The 22,038-nt window shown below is 40.0% G+C and overlaps 1 protein-coding gene across 4 annotated transcripts in view; it reads right to left on the bottom strand.

Annotated features, from left to right (window-relative positions):
- DCLK1 (doublecortin like kinase 1) overlaps window positions 1-3,374 on the bottom strand; it is a 243,935-nt gene extending 240,561 nt beyond the window's left edge. Inside the window, exon 1 of one of the 4 annotated variants that reach the window (XM_062615023.1) lies at window positions 3,035-3,374. The gene's annotated coding sequence lies outside the window, so the exon portion shown is untranslated. The remainder of the gene's footprint in view (window positions 1-3,034) is intronic. The other 3 variants (XM_062615019.1, XM_062615020.1, XM_062615018.1) reach the window with 3 other exon arrangements.
- Window positions 3,375-22,038: the final 18,664 nt, after the last annotated feature.

The following is a 22,038-nucleotide window of genomic DNA, read 5'->3' as shown; positions in this document are numbered from 1 at the left end:
GTTCGTTCAAATTCAGTCAGAACTGTGAAAAAGAGGAGACAAAGCTGAGCTACTGGGAAAGAAAATAAAAAAAAAAAACAAAATAAAACAAAACAAAAAAACCACATCAATGTTCTACTTCTCATGTTATATTCAGATGCTATTTGAGTCCAGTTTACCTTCTAGACCATTCATTCCACTGTTTGTTCCAACTGTGATCTCAAGACGTTCCATTTCAGAAGAGCAGTCACCAACAAATAAACAGTTAAGAACTCGTCAGAGGAACAGGTGTTGCAGGTTGGTGATGAGAATGAGGACTACTACTCAGCGGGTGAAGCCCACTGTTCAACAGTTCTCACATGTTCCAAGTACTGGTTTCCCTACAGCCTAAGCTTTGTAGTAAATTATTTCATTTGTCCTTGTGCAAATACTTTGCATACACTGAAAAACAGAAGTGTTCAAATGCAATGAAATAATAAAAAAAAAAATAGAGGGAGACAGGAAATGAGTACCTTTCAATCAGAAAGCTACTTCAGTGCCCTGTAACACTTGCAAGATGCATGATTAATATCCTAAGCCTAACACTCAAATTGATTAAGGCTGACAGCTTCTTTTGCCTACAAACCCATCACCAAAGGAGTGATAAATTCAGTGTTGAGGGGTAAATTATCAACTGGTGTCTCCCATGTCTGACAGTGACAAAAACCCATCAGCTCTGACCAAAATGATCCCAGCTGTTCAATATAGATCACAGATATGGACACTCACATGTTCTGAAATGAAATCAAGGAAGTAGATACTTCTGTTCCTTTTTATGAACAACACAAGGCTGAATACAAGTTGCACATTAATCTTCATAAATAAAAATATTATAAAAATATAAGTATAAAAATATTATAAAAATAGAATTATCAAAATATCATTAAGTTGAAAACACATTTCTTTTAATTTAGGAGCCATCTCGATTTGCATTGTCTGCAGAATAGCAAAGCACAGTAAGTTTATTTATAGCACATACACACAGACCTAATTTAGAAGAGGCCTCTCTCATTGATTTCCAATAAAAAGAAAAAAAAAATAGCAAGCACAAGCTTTGTTTCAACCACTCATAATTGTGTGACCATGAAGAAGAAAAAAAAATATATTCAGACCAGTTGTAAAGCAATAGGAGGAAATACAGAAAGACTTAAGGATGCTCTTTAGCTTACAAAAGTTTGCATTAAAGCAGTGATTATATAGCTGGACCCTGATGCTGCAAAGCTGTAGGGGATGTGCTCAGCAACTTCACAGTGTTTGACTGGAACAATCACCTAAGGCAACCACTGCCAAGTGGGGGGCCTTGGTGGAGATTATTTACCCTGATTTGGTTACAGCTCACAGCTTACTCTGTTACACTAGCACAGGATCATGTGCTTATGTTTATATGCAAGATTTATATTTGTAAATACTTTAAAGGTACCTAAAGCACATAAACAACACAGTATGAACTGGTGATGGCACCAAGCCTGTCAGAGTTCAAGGAATGTCTGGATATTACTTTTAGCCATATGGTTTGGTTTTAGGTAGTCCTGCAAGGAGCAGGGAGTTGGATTCAGTGATACATATGGGTCCCTTCCAACTTGAGGTATTCTATGATTCTAGTATATATTTGCATATCATACATATAATAGACTAATCTACATTTTTCCTCCTCAGTATATATACACACATACAGCCTACTTCAGTGAAAGAACACTTACTGTGGCATTTCACTGACACTCCTCTATAGTTTAAACACAAAATACCACTCAGTGGCCAGAGCTTAGAGTCAAGAACATACCACCAACGTTTCCATGTTAAAAAAAAAAAACCCTGTCAGTTGTTTTACTTCACTTCTAATTCCTATGAAAACCTGTTATTCAGATTTAACCAATCCTAGAACTCACAATCCAGAAACTGTATCTCAAAAGCTATGCCTGTGCCAACAAAAATGGATTTTCTTAGGTCTGCTATTTCATTTGCTTAAACCATCTCAGACACAAAAAAATCAAACAAAAAACCCACGGAAAGCAAGTTTACACGAAGATACGCTTTTTTCTTTTCTTTTTTTTTTTTTTTAAGAGACTTTCAGCTTTATCAGTTTTGGATGGGGAAAGGTAGAAGTGCGAGTTGCTGCCCTTTCTTCCATACACACATACGCTTTAATCAATAACGGCTGTATTTCCCAATTACACCCTTTAAAAAGGAAATGGAGCTCCCCTGGAACACCACAGTCCTGTTATGTTGCAGAAAATCGCATTCAAAATACAAGGTCAGAGCAGACAAAGAAATCCTAAACAATTTGATCCGATCAGATGTTTCTGTTTGTGTGGGCATAAATATACAACCACATACGTACAGAGACAGAAAAATGAAGGGACACACCCCTGCAAAATCACCATGTCCAACACCTCACACCCTGTACATCCGCTAAAGAATTATTTATAATGCAGGTGTGGGTGAGCAATTACATAAAACAACCTGATGAAAAAAAAATACATCACGCAGCGATGCGACTGGCACCCACCGAAGATCGTTCAGAGACTAAGCCGCAGGCTCACTACCAAGTCATTGTGGGGGGACTAAAACGTGGCTGCATGCCGCAGCGGCATCGAAAGAGGTTTATTCTGCTGGGGTAGGTAGGGGAAACGTTTCTGACATACAGCCAGCCCGCTGAAGGCGGCATCAAGCACTTCAGCCCGCTGCGGACTGGTAGCGCACCGCGAACCGCACACGCTGACAAAACCGAGGTGCGTTCGCCTCCGGGTGCACGGGGGAAGCACCTGGTGCGTTCCCAGGGTGCCGAGGGACGGGCAGCCGGGGACACAGAACGGGTGACGGCGCGACACCAGCGCTCCCGCCGCCGGGTACACACCACACCGGCACCCGCTGCCCGCCCGGGCAGGGCGCTGCGGCGCTCGGCGGAGGCCGCCGCCCCACACAATGGGCACAGGTGCACAGCGCCGCGCCCCAACGCCGCAGCCCCCGCGCAGGGCGGGACGACCCCGGCCCCCCAAGCCCCGGCCTGGGAGCTCACCTGTTCTCCGCAGCCTGGCGAACACCTTCTCCCTCGGACCTGCCGGTGGGGGCGGAGGGAAGGCGGCAGCTCGAAATGGGATGAGGCTAGAGAGCGGCAGCTCCCCCCTCACCCCCCCGGCCACCAGCCGGCTCTAATCGCAGGAGTTGCCGCAGAAAGCGGCTCCGCTGCCTTTGTTACGCCTCCCCTAGCTGGAACGCGGTGCTGGGGAGCCCGGGCGGCAGCTGCTTCGCCTTTCTTCTGCTGCTGCCAGTTGCAGTGATTTGCATTAGCCCGGCCCTCATTGAGATGCGGCGCTTCGCACCAGCCTCTCCCCGCCGTTCTCTCCGGAGGGCGGTGCCGCCGCCTCTCTCTCACGCTCTCGTCAGCGAGCCCGTCTTTCCCCTGGCGCTGCTGAGCCGCCAAGGCAGCGCGCCCGGCCTGCGGGGTGGAGGCTGCGAGGGGACCCGGTTGCCGCCTGCGCCGGGGGAGAGGCCCCACCGGGACGATCGGTTACGGTTCCAGTGGGCTACCCCTGAGTTAATTCTTCGCCGTACCTCGAGTCGCTGTCTCCCGCCGCCCTGGGGAACCCCAGCCGGGGGATGCGCTCCATCGGCGGCCGGCAGGGAGGCAGGTGCCGGCCCGGCGTCCAAAAAAACGCCCCCTGGAAGTATTTTTACCAAATGTGTCACTTGGCTTTATTGGGTTGCTGGTGTGGGTCCAGAAAAGGACAACAAAGCTGGTGAAGGGTCTGGAGAACAAGTCCTGTGAGGAACAGCTGAGGAAACTTGGGGGTGTTTAGCCTGGAGAAGAGAAGGTTCAGTGGGGACTTTATCGCTCTCTACAGCTACCTGATGGAGAGATGTGGGGGTCTATCTCCCAAGTAATAACTGATAGGACAAGAGGAAATGGCCTCAAGCTGTACCAGGAGAGGTTTAGATTGGATATTAGGAAGAATTTCTTCACCAAAAGGGAGGTGAGGCATTGGAACAGGCTGCCCAGGAAAGTGGTCACTGTCCCTGGAAGTGTTCAAAAAGGCGTAGCTGAGGCCCTTAGTGACATGGTTTAGTGGTGGACTTGATCTTAAAGGTCTTTTCCAGCCTAGCTGGTTATGATTCTATGAGGTTCACCCAGTCCCCAGATTCCTATGGCAGGTTTTGGGTGCTGAAGGTGGGGCTGATGTGAAATTTAGGTACTAAAACTGGAGCCAGGCTCCTTCATACCACATGCTCAGTTACAGCTGACCCTGGGGGTGACTAACCTCCATAGATACTACAGTTTTTATGCTTAAATTCCCCAGAAGCTGTATTTGCCCAAAGGTGTCTCAGGCTTCATCTGACTGACTTGCTCCTCTCACCCCCAAGCCCTTCAGATCTTGGAGAGCATTTGCTAAATCCACCTCCACACAAAAGTCAGCTATAACCAATGCTTTCCTTCCAAAGGCTTGGTTATTCTGCATTTTAATGTAAAAATTCCACTGGTTAAGACATTCTCCAGGTGAAGGACCTGGATTACTTTCCTTTGGAAAACAAAGACTTCAACTCTATTCTACTTGTCAGGTAAACAGCCCATCGTCCACGGGGACATGGAAAGAATAAAACAGTCTGTCCCTTCTGCTAAAGCTGCTCACTTTGAAAGAATTAAAAATGCATTAGATCAGAGAGAGGGAATTAGTCTGTAACCTCGTGGATATGGCACTCACTTGGGAAGGACAAAAGATGGCTTTTTGTGTCTGTACTATGGAACATTTATGTGGTTTATACCCATAAGTCCAGAAACAATCAGCGGAGCAGGGGCTTAAGCCCAGGGTGCCCTGTTCCCAGTCATAGACCTCTAATCAGAATAGAGGCTCCTGCTTAATCTGTCTGAAGGCAAATGAAGCCTTCAGTCTACAAAAACTGTAAGAGGCTCAAAGGAAGAAGAGGCTGGAGCACTCCCCTTCTTTTCTGTTCCCCTAGAATAGTCCTCGGAGAGGCTCTTAAAAGACATGAGATTCCCTAAAAGAAAAAAATTAATTGTTGCTGTGTCTTCATTGTCCAGGAGGAGTTCTTTAATCTCTGAACTATAGAGCGGAGACAGGATTCTTCCAGCTACACTTGTTTTCTTAGTTTTTGAAAGAGAAACAAGCACCTAAAACCTTCAGGAAAACCTCTGCTCGAAGGAATAATAGCATTAAAACACCTGAACATCAAAGAGATTCATAACTCAATGTACAACTCTGTCCTCAGTACACTTTTACTACCTAGCTTAGTTTTTGTGGATCTTGTTCCAAGGCACTTTAATTCTTCCCCAATGGTCAATGGAGTGCTGAGGCACTTTGGTGGAGATTGATGGTTTTCAGAAGCAAGTTCCTAAAAGTTGACCACCTCCACACTGAGTGTTTCACCAGTCTGTTGGTTTTGAAAATCTCTTGAGCAATGTTTAGATGTAACATCATGATATTGGTAATGTTGGTATACTAGATTAGAGAATGGAAACTAATTTTAAAGCAATTCTGGTAATCTTGCAATAAAATTCTGTTCTTTAAACTGCTTCCTTTGTAGCTCAACAAACAAAATATTCATTATAGTCTTAAATTATAAGAAAAACCAGGAGATCACAAAGATTTGAGATGGAAAAGATAGTCATGGTCCTCATAAAGGATTGGTCTTTAACATTCTTTACTGCTGTTTTGTGCAGTTCATTTTAAATTCCTCAGGTAATGGGGCTTCTACTTCCCAAAGGAGACATCTCTTCAAAATTAAATTCCTCCAATTATAAGGATTTTTTTTCTGATGATCAAGTTAATGGAATTTTCTTATGTTTCAGCTCATTACTTTAGCTATAGTGCCCTGTGTTCACGTACATAATTTATTTCTCCCATTGGTGTTTACATCTCTCCAACATGTATTATTTACGTCTAGCCTGAGTGTACAAAATATTTCACAGATGTTCAGGAAAGATCTTCACTCCGATTATGTTAAAAAAAATAAGAAAGGTCAAAAGAAAAGAATACAACATTAATCAACACAGAAATATAAACCCAATAGGAAAATGTCTTTTAAAATGTGTTATTTTGTTCATTTGCAGTTTTGTATTCAGCCTGAAGACTCAACACCATACCATGCAGTCTCTTTGCCTTTGTCATGCTCACCTGCCATGCTTTTCTTTTTAAAGCACTTTAAAAGATGTTTTTCTTTTGCCTTTTTCATGTTTGTCCTCAAATTAAAACAGTGCAATTCTAAACAGAAACAAAACCTGCATAATTTTTTTCAACAGGCCTATGGTCACCCTGTTAAAAGAGCATACTGTTTTACTATTGTTTTTCCTTGTTGGAAATATGTAAGGGATTTTTATAAACCATGATGCAGGCACTTGTTAATGCCACTTTGGGTAAAGTAAGTAACTTGGACTTTTAATCTCTATTATTGTTAATCAAGTTTTCCAGATCTAGCAGGATTCCAGCAGTGCTTTTCTGAACATTTCTAATTTTTAAACACCTTTGTCAAAACTGTGCGGTAGAATTGGATGCAGTTTATGTCACCACCGAACACTCCTGTATCTAAAGGCAGTACCAAATGCCTTGAAACATGTTCTGGGGGCTTCTTTTTAGTTGACCCCTAAACCCTTTTCAGAGTCACTGCTTTCCAGGACACAGTCTCCAGACTTCTAAATGTGACCTACATTCCTTGTTCCTGCTGAATGACCTTGCATTCAGCTGTCTCAAAAAGCACGTTCAAATGATCCTGGCTTACTAAAGGATGTCAATTTCCCTACAGAAAAACTGTTTTCTCTTTGCATTATTTAGTTCTTTATGCATTTTATGTCATCTGCAATTTTTACCATTAATGCTTGTTGAATGTTTCTTAAGATCACTCATAAATTTATGTAGCAGCAGAGGGGAGCATTTTCTAAAATGTGGGGCTCAAACCTCTAAGGTGCTGGTGTCAAGGGTGTGTTTAAAGCTCACTCCACTTCATGTCAGAGAGGCACTCAGCTCTCTGGACACCAAACCAGGCCCAGGGAACTGGTGATGGTGCGGTCACAGATGCCTGTTTGAGCAAACAGCCTGTGCCGTCTCTCAGCAGGGGTCCAAGCAACTGGAGCTGCCCTAGTACCCTGGGCACTGCCGAGGCTTGGGCTGGGCTGGGCTGGCAGAATCCTAGCGCCAAGCACCAACACATAGGGGAAAACTCACTCATGGAAGAAAGCAGAACTCCACAAATCCCTCTAGAATTACACAAGGGATAATGATGAGCTGTTTGTAGTTACTTTTGGAGATCTGTCATTTAGTTGATTTTTAATCAATTATTACATGTTACAGATTTTGTATAACGCTGATCACTTAATTAGATTGATGTGCCGTTGGATGCTTGTTTTACAGAAGCGTATGTCGATGCCGTCATCTTTATCAATCATGTTTGACAGTCTCACCCAGAAAGCTACCCAATTTGACATGCTCATTGGCACTAATTACGCAGTCATCTTCTGTATTGATTGTATCACGTATCAGGCCTTCAGTTATTTTACCTGCTACTGATTCCAGCACAGCTCAAATTGTCATAATTTTTGTTGCTTAAATGTAACCCTGGCTTTATGCAGGTTTCTAATACTTCTTTAATATTCTATAATGTATTGAATAGCAGCATTTTCAGGCAGACCAGTAATAAATTCTTCTTAAAGTACCCATGCATTAAAAATTATTTGCATATTATTTTTAGGGAAAACCATATGGCATTTATGACTGGGATGGGACTGCATTATGCAGAAATATTCATGGAATATTTCTGTCTGTTCTGCATTGTTATTGTCAGTTTCAACTGTCTGCTTCTAATAACAGACATATGATTTTGCTCAGATTAATTTTTTCACAGTATTATTTTTTTTTAACTCCTTTCTGTCCTTAGTACTCCTGGCTTTAAGATGTCTCACTGATGATTTCTCGCATCTGTTGCTATTTCACTTGTCTGGACTTACTGTAATGAGTAAATAAAAAGTTTTTGCTATATTATCTGTCCCTCTGTATTTCTCTTCAGTTAGAATATTTTTAACAAATGGCAAGATCCTCTCTAACTGCACAACTCAATTTTAGAATCTGGTAGAATCATTCTCTGTTAAAGACTCTTCTTTGTCTCATTCATTTGCTTATAACTGACTTCTTCAAGAAATTCATCCATTCAAAAGCAGACTACAGACCAGCACTTTACTCTCTTTGCATACAGCAGATGTAACTACATGCTGGTCATTGGTTAAAACGTTCCTAAAGTTATTCCTACGTGCTTGTCCACTGCAAAGAGATCCATTGTAAAGTGAAGTGTTTTGTATCAGGAAATTATGGTATTTCACTTTTTGATACTCCATAGATATTCTAACTACATCAACAAGAGACCTTCAGTATGGTTTGTCAAACTTATGTCTCTTAAGTACTTTTCTTTCAGATATTGTTGAGATGTTTCAGGTACTATTATTTCAGATATGATTAAGGGCATTTAAAGAGCTGTTTGGCTGATTTGATTTGCTTGCCTGTATTGGTTAACAAATCGAACCTAAACCCCTGTCATTTCAGATTATCAATTATAATTGAACTGTCTGTGTGGCAGGCCAATTCCTACCTGTGAAACAACTCCATCCATCTCCAAAATATTCTCTATCCTCATGTAGGATAGCACGATATTTATCTGAGGAAACTGTTACTATGTCTTTCTCCTTTCCAGGTTGCCAAGAAGTTGAATCAAAATAATTCTGAAGTGCAGGATCTGAATTTTTCCTGGTCTTTGCTTCAAACTAATTAAAGTAAATTGATGTTCTTTGCTGACTGCTAAACTTTGGCAGAAGCATTTTAAATAATTTAGAATATGTATGTTCACAATAATCTCAACTCAATCTCAGTAGTATTCACATGCTTTAAACTGAGGATTTGGGGAGTGTTTTTTTCATCTGAGAGAAAGTTGGAATGCTTTATGTATATAAATGCACAAACTGTGCACAATTTCTTGAACAACCCAAAAACAGCATATATGATGGTTTCTTTTACCGGTGTTTTAAAAATAAGTTAGAAGGGCTAGGGTTGGGACACAATTTTTACAAACATTATTTTTAAGAAAGGACTGCTTTTTTTAAAGAATTAGAATTTAGAGGGTGGAATTCTGCACCAACTATTGGCACATTATTGAGATAATCCTCAAATAATTTTTTTCCCGTGTGGGTCTTATCAGTCAGAAGAGGGTTGTAACATCACAATAGCTGAGGCAGAGATCTGTGAGAAGAGGGAAGGACAGCCCTTAGCTCAATCTCAAGCAAGTAATCAGCCAGTGTGTCTCAAATCCCTAAAGGATGTGTGATGGCAGTAAAGAGGAAACAACAGGAGACATCTCAGGTCATTCAAATTGGAGAAATGAAGTGGGAAACTTTTAGTGTCCTGGGAGGTCTCTCAAATTTTCACTGTTTAGGAGTAGATTTTTCACCTTCTACATGCCATTTTTTTCTGATGCACTGGTTGCATGAGCTTGTCAGTGTCTGCTGGGTTCCACATCACCTGTTACAACCAGGATCTGATCCTTTGAGCAACATGTATCTTTTCTGAATGAGGATTTGGATGCCATCCTTTCCCACAGTTAACTCACGCGTTAAGGGTGTAAGGCACCAGCTGTTGCTGTAAGGAGGCTAACACTTCTCTCCTCACGTGGGTTATGTACTATGGAGGGATCCTGGTCTACTGCTTACATGGTCTGGAAAGACCTCTTTACTGATGGTCTTTCCATCCAACCACCTATGGCTAAGCAGAGCAGCAGGTAGAATCAATTTCATAATTAAAGATTTCTCTACATTATGCCTGCAAATTTAATTCTCATTTGAGAATTTCAATTCTCACTTGAGATTCAACCTCCAAACTGTCATGGTAATCTTAGAATCATAGAACCATAGAATTAACTGGGTTTGAAAAGACCTTTAAGATCATCAAGTCCAACCATTATGCCAGTTCTGCCAAGTCCACCACTAAATCGTGTCACTAAGGGCCTCATCTACATGGTTTTTGAACACTTCCAGGAACGGTGATTCCACCACTTCCCTAGGCAGCCTGTTCCAATGTCTGATCACCCTCTTGGTGAAGAAATTTTTCCTAATATCCAATCTAAACCTGCCCTGGTGCAGCTTGAGGCCATTTCCTCTTGTCCTATCACTTGTTACTTGGGAGAAGAGATAGAACCCCATCTCCCTCCATCCTCCTTTCAGGTACTTGTAAAGAGCGACAAGATCCCCCCTGAGCCTTCTCTTCTTCAGGCTAGACTCCCAGTTCCCTCAGCTTTCCTTATAGGACTTGTTCTCCAGACCCTTCACCAGCTTTGTTGCCCTTTTCTGAATCTGCTCCAGCACCTCAATGTCTTTCTTGAAGTGAGGGACCCAGAACTGAGAACAGTATTTGAGGTGCGGCCTCCCAGATGTCAACTACATGGGGATATCAGTGTCCCAGTCCTGAGGGCTACGCTATTTCTGATACAGGCCAGGATGCTCTTGGCCTTCTTGGCTACCTGGGCACAAACTGGCTCATGTTCAGGTGGCCATCAATCAGCAATTTTAATGATTAATCTTAAAGATTAATCAGCAATCTTAAAGATTAAATCTTAAAGATTTCTTCCCAACTAATACCATTAATGCACAGATAAATAGTATGTATTGGTTTAAGCTGCTGAGCAGGAAATAATTTTAGCTCCAAGTTATTGAAAATATAAGGTCTAGAGAAGTACTCTTTAATAACATCTCTGTTGATGCTAGTTCAGGTATACTTAGCCATTCTAAGGTTTTGCATAGCTGTAAGGTTCATCAGATAAAAGACAAACAAAATAATCACAAATATCAAGCCTAAATACCTTATCGCTAAAGAAAAATTAATGTAAATATACAGGCAGTAACATTTTTCTGTCTGATAGTTGAAGTGTTTTAATTAGCAATGATACTGTTAAGAGTAGTTGTGACTTGTGGTAACATCAGGTAAAATCAGAACAACTTACAGTATTCCCACAGTCATCACAGATTGTGTCAGAGATGCACAGATAACAAAAACAGTGTACAAAGAGGAAAAAGAATGAAAGTTAGAAAGAATAAAATTTAGAGACTCTGAGATAAACAAAACAGTTAGTAAATGGAGAAGGCAAGTAAACATAACAGATAATCTTCTCCCATTTCCCCAAAGAAATAATTTAAATGCCTGAAAGTGAATTCGGACTTCAGAAGCTTAAACACAAAACTGAAATATGCCCAACATGCTACACTTCTGGGCAGTTGCAGATGATACCTTCAATTCTACTGCAGTAAACTAGTTAGCCCAGAGTTCATTTAAAACTTGACCTGGAAAACTCTTCATCCAGTCTAAATTACAATGGTCTGGAATGATTCCAAATTAAAATCTTTAAGACCAGCTATTTACAATTACATGTTAGAAAATGTAAGGTAAAAACTTTAGGCTGGGGTAGACAGATATTTTCTGCAATTTTAAAACTGTGGACTGTCAGTTTAGTGCTTTGATAAGAACTATGGTCATTGTTATCTATACAGTAGCTATGTTTATTTGGGGAAACTAATGAGACCTAGAAGATACAGTGTAGCTGGCAGTGCTGTATCAACAGATTAACCCTTTTTCAGCTTGTCCATGTGGTTACAGTTTGAAAGTTTCAGTGCAGATAATGTGAAATACATTCACGTATAGTCTTACTCATTAATCTTGAGAAAGAGAGGCTGTTACTGTTAACAGCCAGGAAGAACTCAAACACCAATCTTAAGATTACATTCAAACCATTGTTGATAGAAATGAAAGTAGTATTATGCAAGTTAATCCACATACTCTTAGATGATAACAAAGCAAAACCTAATTTGCCATGAAAGTGTGTCGTGGTTTAAGAATTCAGAGTCCTCTGTTTTGAAGAACTAATTATTTTGCTTTAGTGAGTTTAGTGTAAAAAATCCCTTAAAAATTTATAACGGGCTGTTTTACATAAACAGAATTATACCTCTTTATAGCTTTAAAATAAAGGACCTTTAATCAAGCATGGTTTTAGGTTGTGAAGCTTCAGTAAAGCAAGTCCATGTGGAAAACCAGCATTTTTTAAGCTTAACAATTAATTGATGATATTATAGTAGATAGTGACATTAAAATTTCTCCTTTCTTCCATTTTGAATGATGTAGGCCTAGGGGAAACTTCCTCCAAATAATTAATCTTGTTTTGTTTCCTCAGTTTTATTTTATCAGGATTACTATGCTTATAATTATATGAACAACAGAAAATCCACTTGTCAGTTTAAAAGATGGCTTGGTTTTTGATGCTCTGGAATGCTATTGTGGAAGGACTCAGACATTAGATATGTGGAGCTACATGGATCCAGAAGCTGTCATGAAAGCTAGTTTCAACCATTTTCAATCTTGTTAATTATGCAGTTATCACAGAAGACGAGGAACTTTTCTGTTCTTTCATCTGTCAGGTTTCTTTTCAAGTTCTAATTTGTTGATCAGATTTCCTTTGTAAGAGATCTCTCTCACAGTGATGTCAGTATTTCCATGGTAAATCAAGATTCCCATGTAAAACCAGGGGACGAACAGTCATTTCTCACTCCATAACACTGCTGTCTACTGTTATGATAACATCTCACTTTTCTAAGTGATAAGATGTTTTGGGGGTTGAAGAGTGCCCAGCGCCATGGTTGCAGGGAAAGCTTCAGCTAAGCTTCTCTTGGTCACTCCGAGTCTGCCTTTATTTGTCCTCTGTGGAATCTTGCAGTTCTCCTATCCCTCAGTCAGCTTCAGAGCTGAAGTACTCTCTTTATCATCCACAAAATACCCAATAGGCTGGATGAGTTTGAGTCCCTTTGGGATTCTGAATTCAGCAGACATGTCAAGTGTCACACAATGAAACAGATCCTGCCTCTCCTCTTTAGCTCTGTCCGTACCTTATACATTCATGCAGCATAGCACTTTACTTTCCTACTCTATCTTGCTCCTCAGATGATATCCTAGCTCTGCAGTTTCTTCCTTCCCTCCCTCTCAATCACATGCTATAAGGTGCCAGACACATCCCACACCATCTGTAGTGCTCTCTCATGCACACAAGATGATTAGGAACTGTATAAAGATGTGACTCCTACCTAAAAACAAAGTAGGGTTTACTTGGGAGAAGAAATAAAGCTTTTAGAAAGAGTTATTCTAAAACAATTTAAAGAGGTGTTTTTATATTACTTTTTATATTACTTTTAAAACCCACAATTTTGGTCATTTATGAAGCCTCAGTTTTATCCAAATGTTCCAAAAGTGTTGACTATGTCTCAGTTTTGGTCTTGCAGACTTGCTCTTGTCTCTGTCTTACAGGGTCCTTTTATACCCTTATATCATTTCTGCAGCCTGTGTTCTCAAGCTATGGTGCTTCTGGTTTTGTCTTCTCAGGGCCTATGGCTCTGGTCATTGACCCTTAACAGCTTGTACGTTTGTTAGAGTAATTGTACTGAGAAAATCTCTTCTTTTCTGCCTGTTTCCTCTGGCAGAGTGCTGTCAGATCAGTCCTAATATAGCAAGCATCCTATTAACCAAGCAACACACATAATCTGTCTCAGAACAGCACTAAATTTAACATGGTCATTTAAAAATGCTGCTAGGGATTCATCTTACGTTCCTGCTACTACTCTGCTGCTTACAAAATAAAAGACTAGAACACCATCTTAATTATGCCAAATAATTACGAGTTACAATCAGAGCCTCTTAAGATACATTTACTCCAGAAACTGAGAGGAGCATATGAAAAGGGGAGGGAATTAAAATGAAGTTGCTAATAAAGCTGAGATTTTCCTTACTATGCACGTTACCATGTCAACCCGAGTTATGCAGCATTACATTTGAGATCTATTCAAGACCCCTTCAAAAGCTCAGCAACTAACCAGGATGTTTTAGATGTTTTTTTCAGCTGATTTTGGCATCTTTTGCATGATAAATGCTACTTAACCACATTCTTTTTCTGGTTTAATATCAAATGCAACTGAGCAAATGTTTAATTATATCCATGCAGATGGTTTATTATGTAAGAGATAATTACTTGTCCCACTTTGAAAGTACTAAACCATGCAGAAAACATGAGGCTCAATCATTTTAAGATGGCAAGTAACTTAATATAAATTATTATTCTTTGCACGTGGCAGAGAAAAACATGCAACCTCAGTATCCTATGTATGTATTAGTTTCAGATGGTTTAATTAAGATTCTTTTAAGTTAGTATGCAAATATTTCCTCTGTTCTAGCTTCCTTCATATAGTCAGCCTAGCTTTCTACTGCTGTCTGGCAGTAAGGTAAAGCCTTTTATCGAAAACTGAGGTAACAGTTATAATTAGTTGTAAACTAACCTTTCAGGGGAAAAAGAAAACAAAACTCAAAAAAGCAACAACAACAAAAAAGACCAACAACAAAAAAAAACCCACCAACTTTATTTCTATACTCTTAGGTCTTTAATTATATAAATAGCCTTTGACATTACTGATTTGCTGTTTAAAATATCTTACATGTGTTATAAGGAGTATTAGTTCCAGTTTCAGCATCTTAGATTTGATGATTACATGAACTGGCAAACAACAAGTTGGTAGATAGCAGTTGCTGAGAAATTACAGCATTTTTACCTGCTTCCTAGTTTACCTAGTTTTTAAATAAATTTAAATATGCTTTTAGGGAAAAAAAAAGGTGGAAAAATATATGCCTCAAAGTCTAAATAAAATATCAGCCGAGATATTTTTTTTTTTTTTTTTTTGGAAAACACTGTATCAAACTTGCAAAAGGTAACAAATCCAGAAGAACTGATAAATTCATTGCACACTACCATGATAATCACTTAGCTAGGTGAAAGTCACCACTAATGTAAAAATGATTAAACACAGTTTATCACCAAGTGCAGAAAATTCCCTCACACTTAAATGCTGAAAATATTGTTCCCAGAGCAGCAGAATGAAAGGAGTTCAATCAGTAGCACATCTTGTCTCTATTGATTCTTTGATGTCCAGTGGCAAGTAAGCTTCTTAACCTTTTCTTCAGCATGGACACATATACCTTTTTCCTTATACTCAGCTGTCTAATTTCATAACATTTTAAGGAATTCAACATACCTGAGCTCTCTCCTCTTGTTCAATTTGATTGCAGTTTCCAGTGGTTGCAAACAATCAGGAGGCAGCTAATGGATATGACTTGCTCATCAAGGGTAGGCAGCAGGCTGACAGTGGTCCTCCACAGTCTGAAGAGCCTCTGCAGGAGGATGGATGGTCCCCACCTTAGCATCACCAAACACATGTTGAAAGTTCCAGTTCTTGCTCCATACTTCAAAATAGCTAATTTTGAATTGAGCCTCACTGAATTTTCTGAGTTTCATATCCTCAGAAAACAAAGCTAAACCAATGCAAACCCCCCCCTCTCTCTTAGCAAGCATCTGCCAGGCACATCTATTTATGCAATGCCTGCATGTTTCTTGGGCAGCTCAGCGTATTCCCCAGACATCCATAGCAGGAAAACTTTCTTATGCTACTTCATATTCCAGAATGAAAGCAGAATAATCAACAATATACTATGTGTTGCTGAATTTATATTATGAGTACAGGCAGACAGCATTCAGGAGCATGACCCTTCTGCTGACTACTCACTCAAAGATGTAACTGCTAGACTGTAGTTTCCAGAGGTCCTATGTTTTATCTGACCCCTGTTGATGCTGGGTACAGAAGCAGTCCATCAAACAGTGGGTATCTCAAACCAGGAGATATCCATAGGTTTTGCTGTTTTCTGTTTTCACCCTTTTCCACTGGCAAAAGGAAATAGGGAGCAAGAGGGAAATAGAATCTAAGGACAAAGATGGATTAGAGAGAAAGAAAGAGTCAGAACAATAATTAATTTTCAGTTCTGTGAATAGTCATGAAAAAAACGTACCTATAGCAGAATATGTGCTTCTGGCAGGCTCATGAGATAAAATAGTCGTGTTAGAAGTTGATAGCTGTATTTTGCAAGGGAGCTGTAGTGTCCCTGTACAAAGGCTGAACCCCATAGAAGGATGAATGCTTGAGCATCTGGGATAAAAAATGCCTTTTTCTTCTTTCTCATTAAATAGGGATTGCTTCATTGTTGCTGGACATACATAGTGAGTCCTTCAGCTTCCCCACTGCCACTGTATAGTGCAAAGCTGGAAGAATTGCCCTAGATTCAGCATCTTTTTTGTGGTTCTGTCTGTGTAAGAAGCCATGAAAACTGCAGGAACCAACATTGTAATAGTGACTTTCCTGAACTCCCTGCAGAGTTTGTGGTGTTCATACTGTTTCATTCTCAAACTAGAGAGAAGACACAAAGATTCTGAGTGAGAAACGATGAAACAAGAACAAAGCTGCTTGAACAAAAAGGGGAAAAAAGACCTTTAAAACATATGCTGCATTTTATGGTATTATGACTGTGTCTGATGGTATGTGTGTAAAATGTTACTGGTTTTATCAGTGTGAATGTGCGCTCTCATATCTGCTATGCTATGCTTTCATGGCTGTGTGCAAAATAAAACAAAAACTGTGATTACAAAATTTTAAAAGCTCTTTTAAAACAACAATGTTTGGTCAGTTCTGCTTATATTTCACAGTGTGCCAACTTAAAACAATAAGGTTCGGTATGTCTTCCAGACTGTAAGTAGAGCAAACTTACATGATTATACCCTAGACAAATAATGTATCTGATTTTTTTATTATAAGGCAACATGGCTTAAAATACTTGCTACTCTCCCGTAGGCACATAAGGAGTTCCAGCACATTTTTTCCCTCAAGTAAAACTGAGCAGAACTTAAGCAAGAGATACATTCCCAAGTTTAAGAAAAGCTAAATAAGTGCATGTGCTGAGAATTGAGGGACTGCATATCTATATAGGAAAATATGGGGGAGGATATGGGGGGGGGACTATTGCTGTGTGGAAGCTGAGAGGAAGAAACAGGCTGCTGTGCTGAGAACTGAGGAGGAGAATGGTTATATACAGATGAAAGACAAGGTATTGCCTACAAACCAGATATATAAGAAGATGCAGTTTGGGGAGAATCACTGATAATGAGAGACAAACAGGAAAAGAAAAGGATATATTCATACATCTATGTACATACATCAGATGATCACAGAATCATAGAATAGTTAGGGTTGGAAAGGACCTTAAGATCATCCAGTTCCAACCCCCGTGCCATGGGCAGGGACACCTTACACTAAATCATATCACCCAAGGCCTCGTCCAACCTGGCCTTGAGCACTGCCAGGGATGGAGCATTCACAACTTCACTGGGCAACCCATTCCAGTGCCTCACCACCCTCACAGTAAAAACACTGCTAAATATACACTACTAAATAAGACAAGGGAATTCACTGTTTAGTGTTTGTACAGATCCTCTTATATTGCACATCCTAGCCTCTCCATCATCTTCTTGTGGATTTCTTCTTTTTTTTTTTTTTCTCTTGTGTACAAGAATGAGCTAAAATGTAGAAAATCAATTTATTTTTTTTTTTTTTTAATGAGAAATACGTGGCAGCATCCTGAAAGGGAATTTAGCCTATCCCAAGCAATCATAAATCTACCTCACAGAAAGCCAGGGTTAAACCTTACAGCATGCGTAACATGCTCTTTGAGAGGTACAGTCCATTGGTTTCTCAGCCTTTCATTTTAAAATGTTTTCCATGGTGTGATCTGTGCAATACTTGCAAGCATATACTTCCTACCTTAAAGTTTTTAAAGAAAAGGCTGCCATTTATTGTATGATTCAGCATATTGCAGGAGAGCGGAGGTACCAGGAAGTCCTGGCCCTTTACATGTGACTGTAAACAAACGGCATATAAATAATCCTTAAAAACTGAAGGGAATGTAATGGGCCAGTGAGTATAACATTCTTTTTTTCTTCTTGGTCCCCCAGTTTAGATTGTAATTAGGGAGGTTTTTTCTCTTGAAATTATTAGGTTATGTGTAGAGTATTACGGTATTTTTAAAAAATAACAGTTCTCTGATACTAATGATTGGAAACTGGCATCAGCTGTTAATCAGACCAGTAGCCTGTGGAAATCAGTAGTGTGCAATGACAGAAGGGGTTATGTTTGCATGTTAGCCTCCGCCTCTCCCTACTAAGATAAAATACCCAGGCTTCATCAGAGGGAATATAGTTGTGTTTTGCCATGACCAGCAGAATGCAAACTCCTTACCTTTCTGCTGGCAGAGTTCTGAGTTAAAGGTCTCAGTAGAGAATCATTATACCACGTCTATCTTATGTACTGACAGCACCTTCTCAGCTTAGTTCCTACCCAGGATCCTCACAAAGCTTTAGTCCTTCAGTTTGTCTACCTTTAGTCCTTCAGTTTGGCACCCTGCAGTGCCTCTGTAGTCCTTAGGTACTGCCTAATTGTCTCTCTTGCTTCTGTCTTCCAAGTAGAATATGTCAATGCAGGATTCCCATGTATTCTTGATGGAAATCTCAAAGGGTCTCTGCTGCCTTCTTTGCAGACATGGTTCATCATACAATAAAATAAAGTGATGACAGGCTCTGAATATTGTCTCATTTTACCCCAAAGGGCCAAATGAAAACTAAGTAGGAAATTAAAGTCCCCATTCAACCCCTAAGTATTGTTGTTACAATCCTTGCTTATGAAGTATCAAAGACTGAAGGGATTTCTCTGCAGATTGCTTTACAGATTGCTACGAAGTATCTTCTAAAGAACTTTTCTGGATATTGCCTTTCTAAGACTACTTTTGAAAGAGAGGTGAGGAGATGTTTTATGTTTAACCTTTTATGTTCATGTTCAATGTTTCATGTTTTATCTTGACCACAGCAGCAAAAAGGTATCATCAGACTGAAGATTTCTGCAAATTAATATTGATGCTGATCACATTAATTATAAAAAAAAAACAAACAAGTCAATTCTTTTTAGACTTGAAGCATCTTCCTCAGTAAATACAGACATTGATTTTTAATCTTTAGCTAGTGATTGAAATATTGCTTAGATGGGGAATCTACATGATGAAAAGGTTTGCCTTCTAAATGTAAATAAAGCAGCAGTTTTGAAATCACTGAAAGACAGAGAACAAAGAGGGTGAGATGAAGAAGACATCTGAAAGGAGAGCTGAGCATGGGTGATAAACAAGCCAGAACTATGATTTAGCATCATATTTACCTCCATGCTAATTGAAGTGTATACCTCCTAGAAAATAAGATTAAGCACTTACTTACATCTTTTCCTTTAATTAACTGTAAGTCTCATGGAATTTTACTTTGTTTAGAAATAACACAAAATACTGTGTATGCCTAGTATTTTTAAGAAAGTTCTAGGGAATGGAGAAAAAGAGTGTAGTTACATAAAGAAAGATTACATTTGCTGCTCAGAACTGCTAGAACAGCTCTCATGAATGAACTCAGCTTCACTAAAGCATTTAAGTTTGAGAGCTGAAAAGCTGTTTAGCTGTTTATCTTAGGTTTACACATGTTTAAAAAATCTCAACCTGACTCAGTGCATTGCTAACACTAGCAAATTCTTGATCATTTCCCAGCCTGCAGGAGTTGTAGAACTTTGACATAATGAATAAAAGCTGGGGATGGATATAACAAAACATAGTTTATGACTGGACACTGTTTCCCCATATAAAAGAGACATCCATTTTATTACAGGCAAGTATAATAAAATCATAGAATATTTAAGGTTGGAAAGGACCTTAAGATCATCTAGTTCCAATCCCCTTGCCCTAGGCAGGGACACCTCACGCTAAACCATGTCACCAAAGGCTCTGTCCAACCTGGCCTTGAACACCGCCAGGGATGGAGCATTCACGGCTTGGGCAACCCATTCCAGTGCCTCACCACCCACACAGGAAAGAACTTCTTCCTTATATCTAATCTAAACTTCCCCTGTTTAAGTTTTAACCCATTACTCCTTATCCTATCACTACACTCCCTAACGAAGAGTCCCTCCCTAGCATCCCTATAGGCCCCCTTCAGATACTGGAAGGCTGCTATGAGGTCTCCATACAGCCTTCTCTTCTCCAGGCTGAACAGCCCCAGTTTTCTCAGCCTGTCTTCATACAGGAGGTGCCCAGTCCCCTGATCATCCTCGTGGCCCTCCTCTGGACTTGTTCCAACACTTCCATGTCCTTTTTATGTTGAGGACACCAGAACTGCACACAATACTCCAAATGAGGTCTCACGTGAGCAGAGCAGAGGGGCAGGATCACCTCCTTCGACCTGCTGGTCACACTCCTTTTGATGCAACTCAGGATACAGTTGGCTTTCTGGGCTGCAAGCACACACTGAAGCCGGCTCATGTTCATTTTCTCATTGACCAACACCCCCAAGTCCTTCTCCACAGGGCTGCTCTGAATCTCTTCTCTGCCCAACCTGTAGCTGTGCCTGGAACTGCTCTGACGCAGGTGTAGGACCTTGCACTTGGCATGGTTAAACTCCATGAGGTTGGCATCAGCCCACCTCACAAGCGTGTCAAGGTCCCTCTGGATGGCATCCCTTTCCTCCATCATATCAACCGAACCACACATCTTGGTGCCATCAGCAAACTTGCTGAGGGCGCACTCAATCCCACTGTCCATGTCACCGACAAAGATGTTGAACAAGACCAGTCCCAACACCGATCCCTGAGGGACAAAACTCGTTACTGGTCTCCAGCTGGACATTGAGCCATTGACCACAACTCTTTGTGTGCGGCCATCCAGCCAGTTCTTTATCCACTGAGTGGTCCATCCATCAAATTGATGTCTCTCCAATTTAGAGACAAGGATGTCGTGTGGGACGCTTTGCACAAATCCAGGTAGATGACGTCAACTCTACCCCTATCCATCAGTTCTGTAGCCCCATCATAGAAAGCCACCAAATTGGTCAGGCAGGATTTCCCCTTAGTGAAGCCATGCTGGCTGTCACCAAGCACCTTGTTGATTTTCATGTGCCTTAGCATGCCTTCCAGGAGAATCTGCTCCAAGATTTTGCCAGGCACAGAGGTGAGACTGACTGGTCTGTAATTCCCCAGGTCATCCATTTTCCCCTTCTTGAAAATGGGGGTTATATTTCCCTTTTTCCAGTTGTAGGGAACTTCACCTCACTGCCATGATTTCTCAAATATGATGGACATTTTGTAATTATATTCTCCACATCCTAAGTGAGAGGATAAAATTGACCAAAAACTCATGGTGAATTGTGAGAACGCAAGCAGCATGGTCAAGAAACTCACAGAGATGGGGCAGATTACAGAAAAAAGGTATCATGATGCTTTTAACTGCATGTAACAGGTGCAGAAACACAACTGTGTTCTTGATTCTTTAATACCGTATTTCACAGTCATGTAAAAAAGATAAATTAAAAAAAAATTAAATGAAAAAATATTCTTCAGGCTCAGGAGCATTTAAACATTAATGTTTCTTGGCGTAATGGAACTATAATCTTGTTAAAATTGGTCCTAATCATGCATATTTTACCAATTGTGTAAAATTTTTTGTGAATCAAATCCTTACAGAGCAAATTTAATTCACATATTTCAAAGTTACTGAAAATCTGTTTCCTATTGGAAGCTCTTATTATCAAAATTACTTTTCTTAGCATAACAAGGCCCCGTGGGAGAATAAAATAATTTATTTCATAAAGGTAAGTTCTGTTCCTCCAAAAATCTTCAGAAAGAAGAGCTGTACAGAAAATTATCTATTTTAGCAACTATACCTAATGTTTTGTAGTATGCTAGATACTGGAATAAGTTTCAAGAGGTAATTAATTTGTTCTAGTAGAGCTCTAGAAGAAGTTCCATTAGATCAAGCAATACTTACAGAAAACAACATTGAGAGAAATTGGTTTTAAGGCAAGAACTATTACATATTATGTAGTACCTTGTGAAATTCCATGCCATGATGAACTGTTTCAAAATTGTTGTCTGCATAGATTAAATCTCAGATAAATGAAACTGTGCTTGAATAACTTAAAAACTACTTTGAAGAGTTGCTTGTTCATGCTAGACCTTCACTATAGCCCCCCAGAAAAGAGATAAAGGTTTCTTAA

The sequence above is a fragment of the Pezoporus occidentalis genome, unplaced genomic scaffold (genome assembly GCF_034315485.1).
Source record: "Pezoporus occidentalis ecotype Australia unplaced genomic scaffold, CSIRO_AGI_Poc_V1 ctg18, whole genome shotgun sequence".
NCBI lineage: Eukaryota > Metazoa > Chordata > Aves > Psittaciformes > Psittacidae > Pezoporus > Pezoporus occidentalis.
This window is presented reverse-complemented; position numbering and strand designations above follow the sequence as displayed.